Below are 15,492 nucleotides of genomic sequence, written 5' to 3' on the forward strand. Positions count from 1 at the left end.
TCCATGTTCTCTGATTCATCTGGTATTGGTTCAATTGCTTTTGTCTTTAAAAAATTTACTTAAAGATGTTTGGATTCATTTAGATATCTTAGTGACAAATTTCCTTCTTTTAATTTCTCTTTTGTTCTCTGTTGATTTATCTGCTTGTGCTTTAGGTTTTTCTTCTTCCTGATAGATTTAACAGTTTTTTTTTTACTAATCTCCCCCTAATTCACTTTTTGACTCCTCCTTTGATGGCAGCCCCAGGACCCAGACTTTCCTACTTCATCCAGTCTGAGCTTCCTGTCATATTGGGAAATAAATTCACTCTTCACTGGTTTAGCTCATGACTAAATGCTTTTTTCACAGAGGGGGCACTTCTGGTCCCAGCTGGATGCCAGTCTCCTTTCCTTCAGACCTAGTACAACCCAAAATACCTGCTGGCCCTGTGCTGACATTCCTCCATCCTTTAGTTCTCCGTCTGAGCTTTTTGAAGTGCACAACCACCCTAGCCACAATCTGCTTCTGCTTTCTTACGTCTCCCTTCTGCAAAGGGCTGGGAAGAAGAGAGTGTTGCTGCTTTTGACAGCGAGGGTAGAAGCAGATGTGCTGGCAGAGACTGCAGAAGGAGAAGGATATTGCGGACTGAACCTCAGAGCACCAGCCAGTGGGATGGTTGGGTTGCCTTGCCAGAGTTTGGAGGCTCATGGGGAAGGGGAGCCTGGGTAAGAGTATTAGGGATTAGAGATGAGCTTCTCTGCTGCTAATTAATCAGAATATTATTCTGTTAGACTGCTTAGTGCCTTGGTCTGCTGAGACAGTTGCAATTATTTTGCTTCTTTATAATTCTTATTTTAAGGAGTTTTGAGAGTTCATGAGGACTAGAGAAAATGTCTAGTCTATTCTCTAATTGGTCATATAACCTTGAAGTTCAGTTAGAAGGCTATTGCCTTATTGGAGATAAAAAATGATGAATACTGAACTAGGTTAATGGCTATGTAAGGGAAGAGAAGAGGGCAGATGTGGGAAGTGTGACGATAGAAACAAAAAGGGCTGGCTATGAATTGCATATGTGGGGTGAATGAGCATGAGGATCAAAGATGATACAAAAATTATGGGTCTGGCTGACTGGGAGGATGGCGATTCTTCAGACAAATGTGGAGAAAAGGGGACGGGAGGAATTTGAGTTCTCTTTTGAGACTGGGGTATCCCAAGGTGACCAAAAGGCATTGTATATTATGGCTTAGGAGAGAGGTTGGGCTGGATATGGCAAGCTGGGAATTATTTGCACAGCGATGAGATGATAACTAAACTGTGGAAGCTGATAATATGGAGGAAAAAAGGAGAGTATACAGACCTAACTAAGCACTGGAGAATACCCATGTCTAGAAGGTATGAAGAACTTGCAAAAGAAACTTGAGGAACTTATCACAAGAACTTTCTAATATCATAGTGTCAAATAAGATCAGAGCCATTACAAACTGATGCTCTCTCCCCCCAGACTAAAACATGCTGTCATAGTAGGAATTCTGAGAGATAAAATTCTGAACCAAAAATTGAGTCAACAGCCTCTTGCAGTGTCCAAAGATCTTGAGGGAAGGCTTACAAGGTCTTTTGGGACAATTAGCTAGCTAACAGAGCAATATAAGTGTAGCTGCTTCTGACATAGTTGGAATTATAATTATATCATTTGGTCCCCGCTTTCAAAATCTCCTGAAACACAGCCAAGACATGGGAGCTACAAGGTCTGAGATGACGTGACTAGAGCAGCATGAGTGCAGAGTTCAGGCTGGCTAGTTTGGGCTTTTGAAAAGAAAATGGGACTTAAAGAGTTAAATGAACAATGTAGAGTCGGGCGCTCAGGAGCTTTGAGATTTGTCCCTGTGAATTACTGCTTCTGGTTAATTGTTGTCCTTCTTTTTTGAAAAAGACCAAAATGACATAAGTATACAAAGGACAGTGTCTAACTGACTAATCAAACCATCATGAGCTTGCAAGGCTCCACCACAAACTGGGCACAAATAGTCTACATGAACATTTGGAATGGAGATGGTTCTAAAGTTGTACATCTCATGTTTCTTGTGAGCTACTGTGATTCTGCTTTGCTTTGATGTGGGTACTTCATGCCGGGCAGTCCATTGACAGTGTCTCCGATGTCATGCAATCCATTCATCAGTTTAGAATCAAGCAATTCTAACTTTCTTTAGAGAGAGTGTCCTTGTATTGCTGCTTCTGATTTCCATGTGAGTGCTTGCCTTGTTTGAGTTCTCCATAATTTTGGCATTGAAACAACAGGACACCCCGCTCCCCCTCACCATCAGAGTTGGCGGCTTAGTTTGAGAAAAGACTTTAATCTTGCCTTCTTATTTTGCCTTTGTGACTCCAGCACCTAACACAAAGTCTAGCACACAAGGGCTCTTTAATGCTTCTTTGCTTGTGCCTGGATATAACCACAATTATATTCTACCTAAAGTATAAAACTTGGTTTTATTATACTGAAATTTTCTATTGTTGTTGGAATTAGAAACAGAAGTTGTTTAGCTCATAGAACAGAAGACTAGAGGGTTTATATAATAACTGAGTTCGTGTATTCACTATTACTTGGAAGACAGCTCAGGAAGTTGCCAAGAGGCAAATTTCAACTTAATATAAGGAAAAATTTCCTCATAATCAGAGTAATCAAAAAGTGGAGTGGGATATCTCAAAACATAGTGGATTCCAGTCTGGTGAAGATTCCTTTTAGGCATGAGTTGGAATAAAAATGGTCATAGAGATCTCTTTCAAGCCTAAGTTCTGATTCTCTAATTATTTCTTCATACCCTTACACAATCCCAGAATTCTTTTATCTAGTCTCGAAAAGATCAAAATTAACATTATGTTAAGTTTCTATTATATCGTTTTCACAATGTAATTGGTTTTATGCTGTACTGGTCATTATAATTGAGTTAGTATCTGTCGAAAGCCACCTTTCTATGTTCTTGAATGAAGCTCAGAATTTAGTTTTTCCTCCAAATTCCTTCAAAAAAAGTATCATGAAAAGAAAATTTATCACTCATACCATAGCTCTGAAGACACCTGCTTGTTGTCTTTAATCCCCGAGGAGCTACCCTAATGCTATCCTCCCCATTCTTGAAATGTTGTCTGTCCTTGTCTGTCCTTGTGCAATTAGGGGAGATTTTATCTGCTCTAATGGTAATCTAGGTGGAAGAGGCCCAAGCAAAGATTACAAAAAGCAGATGAGACCCATAGGTTTTATGGGACTTTTTATTTACTAATATTTTATTTTTATTTATTAACATTCCATACTTATCACAGAGGGGAGTGATTAGCTTCACCTAAATATCAGTTTATTTTTCTTAGTACAGGCAATTGTGATGTTCCACAACCATCTAGACATCCCTCTTTCCTTTGTGTCAGTAAAGAAAGTACCCCTCCTTCCCACTCCCTTCAGGGATATGGACTTTAGGGAGCTGCCAGCCTGACCCACTTTGTTAACAGTTATATGCATCCTTGTTAATAAACTGTCATGTTTGGAGTCTGTATCTCAGTCTGCATTTAATAAATTTACTCTGGATAGCTTGGAGATCCCACTGAGATCAAGGAAGGGAGTCTAGTTCCCCAGACTTCCTTAACTTCCTTCTATTCTTTTGGGCCTCTGGTGAAACTTCTTTTTGAAGAGAAGGCTTCTTCTGGAGAACTCTGATACCTGGCTCTCTCCTTGAACCTAAATTCTCTAAAGTAGAAAGTAAATGTCCCATTGGGAAAAAATTATAATGTTGCCAATCTGTATTTGTTTTAAGATACAGTTTTGGGTTCAATGTAATAATTTGAACAATTTGAAAATCCCATAGGGACAATTCCTTGAAGGAATTTTTTTCTCCTCAAGGAAGACTCTCCTTTAACCCCAATTGAAGTTGGGAGCTAATTAGAGAATATGCACCATATAAACTCTTTGGGATCTAAGGAGAGTTAAGATAATTTCATCTTTCTAATCAAAGGATTTATATGTGGGGAAGAGGGTTAAAGAAGACATACAACAAGTTAATTTAAATCTCACTAATGACTTGAATAGGAATTTTTATGCATGTGTCTATGTAAATCGAAGTAGTTTGTTCCTATGGCCTGATCAGAGCTGGGAAGTGTTGTATAATAGCACAGTCTCTTGTGACATCTAGGGACCAAATTAAGAATAGCAATATGTTTGATTTTGGGTTTTTTGATGTTTCATCATTTGGTGTTTTATATTTGCTATATGACAACACTCTTTAATTTATTCAAGAAGAGAGACTGTCTCCATGTTTTGCTCGAATATTATCCTCTATTAGTTCATAAAATGGGTCCCTAGACAAAAGCTCCAAACTAGTTGGCAGTCATACCTACAATGGGATAATATGATATTGTGAACCTAGTCGTAGAAAGCAAGGGTCAATAGGGGAAGCCTGTATCTTCCCAGGAGGTATTTACTTGTTCCAAAAGCACCAACATGTCTGGGCAACCTACCAGATTTTCCTTAGTCATTAACTAAATACTCATTCTGGCACTAAAACTGGTCTCCAGTTTCAGGACTGTGAACCACCAGAGGAATTTCTACTAGGCATTCTAAACCAAGGCCCAGGCCTGTGTCTAGGCTACTTGCCTAAACCACAAGGCCCCTTGGGTAGGGACTCCCAAAAGACAACATTTTTAGACTATATTTCTATTAGCCAACCAAGAACCTTAATGGGAAATTGGACCAGTAAAACAGCTTTTTAACTGTTCCAAATAGAAGAGGTACTTTATTTGACAAGGTGAAGTAAAATTCATCTCTTTTCCCCCCTTTTTGCTTTTTAAAAATTTTTTAATAGTATTTTATTTACCCAAATACATGTAAAGATAGTTTTTCAACATTCATTTTTGTATCGCTTTATGTTCCAAATTTTCTCCCTCCCTCCCTTACCTTTCCCCTCCCCAAGACAGTAAGCAATCTGATATAGTTTACCATGTGCCATTCTTTTAAATGTGTTTTCTTATTTGTCATGTTGTATAAGAAAAATCAGATCAAAAGGAAAAAAAACTACAAGAAAGAAAGAAAGAAACAAACAAAAGCTGAAAATGCAATGCTTTGATCCATAGTCAGTTTTCATAGTTATCTCTATGGATATGGATGGCATTTATCATCCCAAGTCTAGTGGAATTGCCTTGAATCACCTCATTGTTAAAAAGAGCCAAGGACATCACAAATGACCATCACATAATTTTGTTGCTTTGTTCAATGATCTCCTGGTTCTGCTCACTTCACTCAGCATCAGTTTATACAAATCTTTCCAGGTTTTTCTGCAATCAGCAAAAAGCTATCATTTCTTAGAGAACAATGACATAAATGATTTTGCAATATGTCTGGAGAACTGGAATAAGTACCAAGTTACATTGCAAGAGAACAAGGCTTCTTATTTTTATGATAAACTGTGCAAAACTATTAAACTGTATGCAAAATTAGAACCCATAAATCCTCAAGATGCATGTATTATTAGTATTTAGAGTTTGTTAGTCAATCATTTCCTAGGATAAGAAATCTTTTTTATAAAAGATGCCCTCGTTGGCATGAGGTATCTATAGATCTGCTTAAGGCACTTCCCTATTTGTTTTTGAAAATAGGGAGGGAAAAAACAAGAAAAGAAAAAACAGAACAAAACCAAGAGAAAGAAAAGCAGGGAAAAGAAAATGAACAAACTGTCACTGTCCCAGTACATATAGCTTTGGTTCCATTCTTTTTTTTTTTTTTAAATTAACATTTTTTTCCCTAATTTTTTTTTCAAATTTTGAGTTCCAAATTCTCCCCCTTTCTCCCTCATCACCCCATCCCCATTGAGAAGGCAAACAATTTAACATACTTTATACATCTGCAAAACATGAGAAATATTTTTCATGTAAGTCATGTTGTGAAAGAAAACATTTTTTAAAAATAAGAAAAATACAGAAAAACTATGCTTCAAACTGCATTGAGACTCCACCATTTCTTTCTCTGAAGCATCTTTCAACATAACTCATTTAAAATTCTTAGATCATTGTATTTTTGAAAATAGCAAAGGTGTTCATAGTTGATCTTTATAAAATATTGTTGTTAGTGTATACAACGTTCTCTTGTTTCTGTTCATTTTGCTCTGTATCAGTTCATGTAAGTCTTTACAAATTTTTTCTAATAACATACTACTCATCTTGTAGCACAATAGTATTCCATCACAATCACATACAACTCATTCAACTATTCCCAAATGATGGACATCCCCGCATTTCCACTTTTTTGCTATCACATAAAGAACGACTATAAATAGATTCAAACCATTCTTGCTCTACAGTTTGTTTCAGAGGCAGTGTCAGAGGGAATCCTCAACCTTGAAATTTGCGCAAATATTTTTATTATGGTAGGAAGGGCTATGTTGTCATAGACCATAGAAAGAAAGGAAAAAAGGATCTAAAGAATAAAAGGTGGAATGACTCTAAAGGTTCCCCAAAGAGCAGTAATGAATGAAGGTTTGGGGAGGGTCAGGAGCTTGAGAATTCTTTTGCACTATTTATTCTGCCAGTTTTCCTCGTCCAGTGAATTTCATGTCACTGTCAAAGTTGGGGACACATTCTATGATTGCTTGCTAAATACTGGACCCTCTAATTCAGCGGAAATGAGTAAGCCTGACTGCAACTGTGCATCTATTAAGTATCTAATATTGTGGGGGTTTCAGAAAAACCTCAGCATGTTCCTAAACTCTCCTTCTCCTTTTATACACAATTTTCATGGGTGCTTTTTCTGTGAAATGTTCTTTTCTCCTTATACCTAAATCACCTGTAAACCTATTAAGGCGAGATTTCCTTTGCAAATTAGGACTCCTATGCCTAAAAACTGCCCAAGGAATCTCAGTCCTTATTACAAAATATCAAGAGGCAGTTGGAGAAGCACTTCTATCCCCTTTGATATCCTTAACTTCTTATGACTTCTTCATCCTCAAACATGGGTCTCTTAAAATCTGTTGCCTATTATTATTAAAACTACCTATCTTTTAGTATTCCTTGTCCAGAATTACCATTGAGGGTATCTTAGCTATTATTAACTCATTAATAGATCAAGGTATGTTTAATGTATGTGTTCTCCAATGATTTTTGTGATACCCTTTTAGAGAACTCTGACTTTATTTTCTATACTGCTGGATATATTTACGAAATAAAGGTATTATGAAATCTATTATGATAAATAAAGGTATTATGAAATAAAGGTATTATATTTATGAAATAAATATATATCTCTAATAAATAAATAAATATACCTCTTTTTGAAAGAGGGTGCCCACCATGCTGCTATAGTTTCTGAGTATCATATGAAGCAAAGGTTTCCCTGTCTTGTAATCTCAGCACTCAAGCAACTGAGCTTGGGGCCCTTACCCAGGCTTGTCATCTTCTGGAAAGAAGGCTTTACAGACTCAGGACTTGTATTCAGTGTCTGCCATGCTGTTGGATTGCTCTGACTATAGAGGAGATTTTAAAATGTTGCTGAGAAGGTCATTGAAAGTGTAAAGACTTTTTGTCTGCCCTGCAATTTCCTGTTGTCCTGGCCATTGTTCCCTGCTCTGCCCACGTGGGAGGAACTAGTTCTGTTTCAAGAGGGAATAATTCCACTGCTATTGCTGCCCTGGAAGTCCTTCCACAAATTTTTACTCTCTCACTTTCTGGTGATGAAAATATATCCATTTTTCTATGATGATACTGCAAGTGGAGAAACAAAAACTACACTTTAAGATAAAACAAGTTTTGGGGGTCTGGATCTCTGTGGAGAACAAATCACTCTTCCCCTTGAATTTCTATCATCAAGTCTGTCTGTTTTTTCATAAGGGCAGCCCCTTTAGTGAACCCATGAGAAGGGTTTGGGCTGACCCAGATGTTTCCAGTAGAGCTGTTCACCTATGTGCCTCTTGTCCTACCTGTGTAACCTCCATCATCCACTCATGGCTCGTGTGCCCTTTGAACACTCACAAATTGATTTTAGCTGTATGACTAAAACTGAACACGATAGGATATCTTTTGTTATTGTTGAGCTAACTCACTCAGTAGGTCTTTCCTGACTCTTCTGCCATGAGTGGATTTATAACTAACATACTCTTGAAGGAAATTGTTTCCTGCTTTGGCTCACCAGCACACATCAGTTCTGGCTAAGGCACTCACTTTATTTTATCCCAAATCTACTCTTGTCTAGGAGGACTCCAAAATTTCACATCTTACCAACTCCAAAACTCGGACAGATTAGACATATGAATAAGGAGCTCAAAATAATGAGTAGCAAACTCTGTATTCAGATCCACTGAAATGGCTTGTGATGCCACAGTCTCCTTGAATTGTCTTTTCTCAGTTATTCTGCCCCAGTCCCCAGATTGCAACATCCCTCCCTCCTAATCATGATGATCCAGATAAGGAGAAAGACCTTTTATCTTAGACATCATCAGAATGTTGGGTGCCTCTCCCACATTCTGTAATCCCAATTTATCAGAATGTCAGGTGCCTCCCCCAACCCTATCAGAACTGGATTGATAGTCCCTTTCTGCTCTCACTGCTCTGACTCCGCCCCTGCCTCGGTCTACCCCGGAAGCTGAACCACCTGCATATATATGTCATTGAGAACTCACATAAGTGGCTGGATGCTTTGGACATCAGCCCTGGAGGCAACGTGCCCCCAGCACAATCTCTCCCTTTCAAATAAATTATTAAAAACTCTCTAATCTCTATCTTGCCTCAGTTCCTCCAGCATTACATTCTTTTCTCTAGTTTTGTTCTATCTGCACAGTAGTTTGCCATTTCCATCATAGGTGATCATCACACCTTTTTTGCTTTTACTGGGCATAATGTTCTCTTGGGAATGCTCAAGTCAATCAGCATCAGTTCATATAATTTTCTTTAGGTTTTTCTGAAATCTGCCTGCTCATAATTTAAAGAACAATAGCATTCTATTATTCATATACAACAACTTGTTCAACCATTCCCTAAGTGATGGCCATTCCCTCAATTTCTAACCCTTTGCTACCACAAAAAAAGAGCTGCTGCAAATATTTTTGAACATGTGGGTCCTTTTCCCTTTTTAATGATTTCTTTGGATTACAGACCCAGTAGTAGCATTGCTGGATTAAGAGGTATGCACGGTTTTATAGCCCTTTGGACATAGTTCCAGATTGCTCTCCAGAATGGCTGAATCAGTTCACAACTCCACCAACAATGCATCAGTGTCCCAGTTTCCCCATACCCCTTCCAACATTTATCATTTTCTTTTCCTGTCATCTAAGCCAATCTGAAAGGTGTGAAGTGGTACTTCAGAGTTGTTTTATTTTGCATTTCTCTAATCAATATTTCTCAATAATCAATAATCAATCTAATCATTTGATTATAGATGGCTTTAATTTCTTTGTATGAAAACTACCTGTTCATATCCTCTGATCATTTATCAATTGGGGAATGACTTATATTCTTATAAATTTGACATCGTTCTTTATATGTTTTAGAAATGAGGCCTTTATCAGAAATAATGGCTACAAAATTGCTTCCAAACTTTTAATCTTGGCTGCATTTGATTTTGTGAGAAAACTTTTTAAATTATCAATTTTGCATTTCATAATCTTTGTTTTTGTAGAGAGTGTTTAGTTTATTTCCTGTACACAGAATACTGTTTGTCAGTTTGAGAAATGGGATATTAATAAAAGGTCTATTTATTTTCATACTGTAGTATGAAAGTACTACATGCTTGTTTTTTCTTTAATAAAATAGATGTACTTTATCAAAACCTTTTCATCATTTACTTACACAATCATGTGATTTTATTGCTTTTCAGAATTTAGTCTGTTATTTATTATTTCCTTCATGTTGAATCAACTCTGCATTCTTATCCTGAATTCAACTTGCTCATAATGTACAGTCTTTTTGATGGGTTGTTGGAGCCTTTTTGTTAATATTTTATTTACAAATTTTTAATCGATATATCTTAAGGTATGTGTCCTTAGTTTGTTTCTCTCTGATTTGTCTATCTCTAAGTATCAAAACCATATTTGTCACTTTTTTGTTTTTAAAAATATTTTATTCATTTTAAAACTTAAATATCAAATTAAAAAGAAAACAAGGAAGTTTCATGTACATAAAGAACATAAAAGACTCAATACAAAACAAATTTCCCTCTCATAAAAACCTATGTAATATATCCTATACATTATTTTCAAAGCAACTCAGCTTTTTTGTGTTTCCTTCTAAGTTTTCTTTTTTCTGCTGTGTATTTTTAATTATGCTTTTTCCTTCCCCTGTCCCACCCTAGAAATGGCTATAATTAAACATGAATATACACACATATACATAATTATCTATAAATATATATATAAATATACATACTTGTATATGTTACATATATACATAAATACACAAACACACACACATACACATATATATGTAAGATTGTAGTATTTTATATTTTCTTCCCTTGGTTTCCTTGAAATTCTTTTTTTTTTCCTGAGGCAATTGGGTTTAAGTGACTTGCCCAGGGTCACACAAGTAGGAAGGAAGTGAAGTGTCTGAGATCAAATTTGAATTCAGGTCCTCCTGACTTCAGGGTTAATATTCTATCCTCTGTGCCACCTCACTGCCTCCTTTCCTTGAAATTCTTGACCCTCTGTTCTACCAAGTGAATTTTGCATTATATTTTTCTAATTTAGTTCAAAATTTTTTTAGTAATTTAATTGAGGTATTTTTTAATAAATAGATTATTTAGGTAAAATAATAATTTTTATTATATTGGTTTTGCCTACCCATGAACAATAAATAATACTTCAATTATTTAAATCTGGTTATATTTGTATAAAGTGTTTTATATTTATGCTCATGTAGTTCTTATGTCTGTTTTGGCAGGTACGTTCTCTGGTATTTTATTCTGTCTAGTTATTTTACATGGTCTAAAGCAATATTGAATAATATTGATGATATATTATGTAGTTTCCCTATTATTTTCTTTTACTTAAATCAGTTGTCATTTTAACTTTGTTTGAGATCATGATTACCACCACTCCTTTTTTAACATAATAAATTCTACTCCAGCCCTTTATTTGAACTCTTTGTGTATCTCTCATTTTTATTATTTCCTGAAAGCAACATGTTGTTGAATTCATATTTTTAATTCATTCTGCTATCCATTTCCATTTTATGGCTAAATTCCATCCCCTTCACATTCAGGGTTATAATTCCTTATCAAATACTTCTCTCCATCCCATTTTTCTTCACTATCCTTCTGGTCCTACACACCCTATCCCTCCTCACTTGTCTAATCTGCTACTTTGTCCCCCTATTCTTTAATCTACCCACCCCTCTAAAATGTTTCTCCTTTATCCTTTTCCTAAATTTCTCCCTTAACCCTTCCCCCTCTACACACCCTTCTAAAAGAAACTGGTCAATTGAGCAACATAGCCTCTATCATTTGCTTAATTAAGAATACATCTACTTATAACTGTGATCTTGCTTATCTTTTTTTTTTTTTTTTGTTTGGTATGATCTTTTTTAAAATTTTATTTTATTTAATTTGCTTTCTTTCTCTCTCCCAATCCTCTTTCTCCACCTCAATTAAGAAAGAAAAACAAATCCATTGCTACAAATATGTGTAGTCAAGCAAGACAAATGTTCATATTGGTCATGTTTTTAAAAATTATCTCATTCTGTAAGTCCTCCTCTCTTTTAGAAGGTAGGTAGCATGATGCATCAGGAGTCCCCTGGACTTGTGGTTGGTCACTGTGTTGGTCAGAGTTGCCAAGTTTTTCACAGTTGTTTTTCTTTAAAATATTATCATTGCATAAACTATTCTCCTGGTTCTGTTCATTTATGCATTAGTTCTTGCAAATTTCCCCAGATTTCTCTGAAGCCCAAAACAATAATTTTCCCGTTGCTCTTATAAAACAGTACTTGTTCAGTCATTTCTCAACTGATGGGCACCCTTTCATTTTCCAATTCTTGTTCCCACAAAAAGAATTTTTGTACTTTAGTTAGAATTTATTTTGTTTAGGATTAATCCCTAAATCTATTCTCTTTTATATTCCTCTTTTCTTTTCTTTCTTGATTTCCTGTTGAGTGAAATGCATTTTTGTACCCAACTATGTGTATACATGTTCTTGTCTCCTTTGATCAGTTCAAAACCGAGTCAGTTTTAAGTATCAGTTACTCCCAATCCTGTTTGTGTAGATGTTTACCAGTATACCCTAAGATAATTCTCCCTTTCATCCTATTCCTCTTGATCTGCTTTGTCAATGTTCTTTTAAAAATCAGAAGATATAAAAGAATCACTCTTAGGCCTTCTATCTAATTAAACTCTTTCAACTGCCTCTGATGACTATAAAATTCAGACTGCTCTGCCTCTGTATACCCATACAGATTGGATAAATAACTCTTTCAATGACTTTTTCTTGGATTTCCTGATAAAGATATATGCAGTCTGCCATATATTTTCTACATCTGTTCAGACAGTTTTGGTGCAAGGAGAAAATTATTGTACTTCTTGGTACTCCTCCATCTTCTAGTATAATTTTTAATATTTAAGGTCATGGTGAGTTATTGAATTCCATTGTTTTAATTATTCCTCATCTGATCTGTTCCACTGACTTACTTCTTTATTTGTAACCATCTTTGACGACTTGCTTTTTAAGGGTTTAATAGCGTTTCAAAAGAGTTTAGTAGAGTTTTTAATAGAGTTTTTTTTTTATTATTTTCTTTGATATTTTAGAATGTTTCCCCTACAAATTAGTGGCATTTTATTAAATTCTGTAAAACAGAAGTGTCAAACATGTAAATTATGGGTCATATGGTGGCCCACAGAACTCCCAAGTATGATCAAAGCCAGATTAAACTATAATTTGCAAATTAACTTTGGTAGCATTGCTGTTTTTGTCATATTATCCCAGATTAGCCGTTGGCACTGAATATTCTTCTAGGTATTTAAGTTGTAACTTGTACCTTCTTATCCGAGAAGCTGGAGTTTTAAGATTTACCAAACAGTAGATTACTATATTCATTAAGCATTGTGTCATGCATATCTAACCTATTCCACTGATCCACCACTCCATATCTTAGCCAGTACCATTTTGATTTTGATGACTGTAACTTTATATTAGTTTTAAGTTTGGTACAGATAGGCTACCCTCCTTTGTATTTTTTTTCATTAATTCCCTTGATAATCTTGACCTTTTGTTCTCCCAGATAATTTTTTTTTTTAGTTCTATAAAATAATTTTTGGCAGTTTGGTATGGTATTGAACAAGTTGACTAATTTAAGTAGAATTATCATTTTTATTATATTAACTTGGGCTACTCATGAACAATTGATATTTTTTCCAACTGTTTAGAATAGACTTTATGTGAAAAGCGTTTTGTAAGCGTTCATATAGTTCCTGGCTGAAATACTTTATTTTGTCTACAGTTATTTTAAATGGAATTTCTCTTTCTATCTTTTGCTGCTGGGCTTTGTTAGTAACATATAGAAATGCTGATGATTTGTGTGGATTTATTTTATATATACTGCAACTTTGAAACAATTAACAGCTTTACAAGTAGAATTTTGAATGATTCACTAAGTATGTCATCATCTCATCTGCAAAGATTGACAGTTTTATCTTCTCATTGCCTACTCTTAATTCCTTCAATTTATTTTTCTTTTCTTATTGCTAAAGTCAACATTTTTTTAAAAATATGGAACGCTTCACAAATTTGCGTATTCTCTTTGCACAGGGGCCATCCTAATCTTTCTATTGTTCCAATTTTAGTATATGTGCTGCCGAAGCAAGCACTAAGGCCAACATTTCTAATATAATACTGAATAATGATGGTGATAACGGGGCATTCTTGTTTCACTTCTGATCTTACTGGGAATGCATCTAGTTTCTCCTCATTACAAATAATACTTGCTGGTGCTTTTAGATAGATGATGTTTATTATTTTAAGGTAAACTCCACTTATTCCTATGCTCTTTAGTGTTTAATAGAATGGGTGCTATATTTTGCCAAAAGCTTTTTCTTGTATTTATTGAGATTATCATATGATGTTAGTTTTGTTATTGATATGACCAATTATGCCAAGTTTTTCTTATATTGAATGAGTCCTGCATTTCTGGTATAAATCCCACTTGGCCACAATGTATTATCTTGCTGATAAATTGTTGTATTCTCTTTGTTAATAATATTTTATTTAAAAACTTTACATCAATATTCGTTAGGAAGATTGGTTTATAATTTTCTTTCTGTTTTGGTTCTTCTTGGTTTAGGTATCATAGAAAGAATTTGGCAAGACTCCTTTTTTGCCTATTTTTCCAGTTTATATAGTATTGGAATTGTTCTTTAAATGTCTGGTAGAATTCATTTGCAATCCAACTAGCCCTGGAGATTTTTTCCTTAAAGAGTTCCTTGATGGCTTTTTCAATTTTTTTCTAAAATGGGATTAGTTAAGTAATTCCGTTAATCTGTGCAATTTATATTTTTGTTAATATTCATCTATTTCAATTTGATTGTCAGCTTTGCTGGCATACGGTTGGGCAAAATAGTTCCTATTTATTGCTTTAATTTTTTTTTATCATTGGTTGGTAAGTTCACCCTTTTCATTTTTGATGCTGGCAATTTGCTTATTTTCTTTCCTTTTTCTAATGAAATTAATTAAAGATTTATCAGTTTTGTTGGGTTTTTCCTCAGGACTTTCAAAATAAATCTTCATATCATCAACAGAATGATCATTTTAATTTCTTCTTTGTCTATCTTGACACTCCTACTTTCTCTCCCTTTCCTTAGAACAAACTTTAAACGATCAATAGCTTGCAGTTTTTCTGAAAACTTTTTCACATCCTTTGCTTGTTTATCCATTGGAGAATGGTTTTTAAAGTTGCATATTTGTATAAATTCCTTATATATCTTGGATAGGTAATTTACACTAGATATAGTTGAAGCAAAGTCTTTTCATTAATCAATTAATTAATTAATTAATCCTTTTGGATATTGTTATTACTATTTAGAAATGCTGAAAATATATTTGTATAGATTTCGTATCATACACTTTACTGAAGCTACTATTTGTATGTTTAAGCCCTACGGCACTTATTTTGCTTCTGCAATAAATTTTTGATTTTCTGAAATTAAAAAAAAACAAATAATTTCATTAAAAAAATTTTTTTTATATCCTTTGATTAAAAATTCACCACTTAGTATTGTGGATATCTGCATTATTCTTCAAAGTTTTTTCCTTAAGCCTGGAAATTCTTACATGAACTGATGCTGAGTGAAGTGAGTAGAACCAAGAGAACACTGTGTACACTAATAAGATTATGCGATTATGTGACAGACTTGGCTCTTCTCAACAATGTGGTGATTCAAGTCAATTACAATATACTTGGGATGCAAAATGCCATCCACATCTAGAGAGAGAACAATGGAGATTGAGTGAGTGTGGATTGAAGCATAGTATTTTCACTTTTTTTCCCTTTCTCGTGGCTGTTTCCCTTTTG

At 34.9% G+C, this 15,492-nt stretch overlaps 1 non-coding gene across 1 annotated transcript; it reads right to left on the reverse strand.

Annotated features, from left to right (window-relative positions):
* Window positions 1-13,688: 13,688 nt before the first annotated feature.
* LOC111720536 lies at window positions 13,689-13,792 on the reverse strand. The gene has a single exon (XR_002770182.1). It is a non-coding gene; the product is annotated as a U6 spliceosomal RNA (small nuclear RNA).
* Window positions 13,793-15,492: the final 1,700 nt, after the last annotated feature.

Source organism: Sarcophilus harrisii, chromosome 2, assembly GCF_902635505.1.
Source record: "Sarcophilus harrisii chromosome 2, mSarHar1.11, whole genome shotgun sequence".
NCBI classification, from domain to species: Eukaryota; Metazoa; Chordata; class Mammalia; order Dasyuromorphia; family Dasyuridae; genus Sarcophilus; species Sarcophilus harrisii.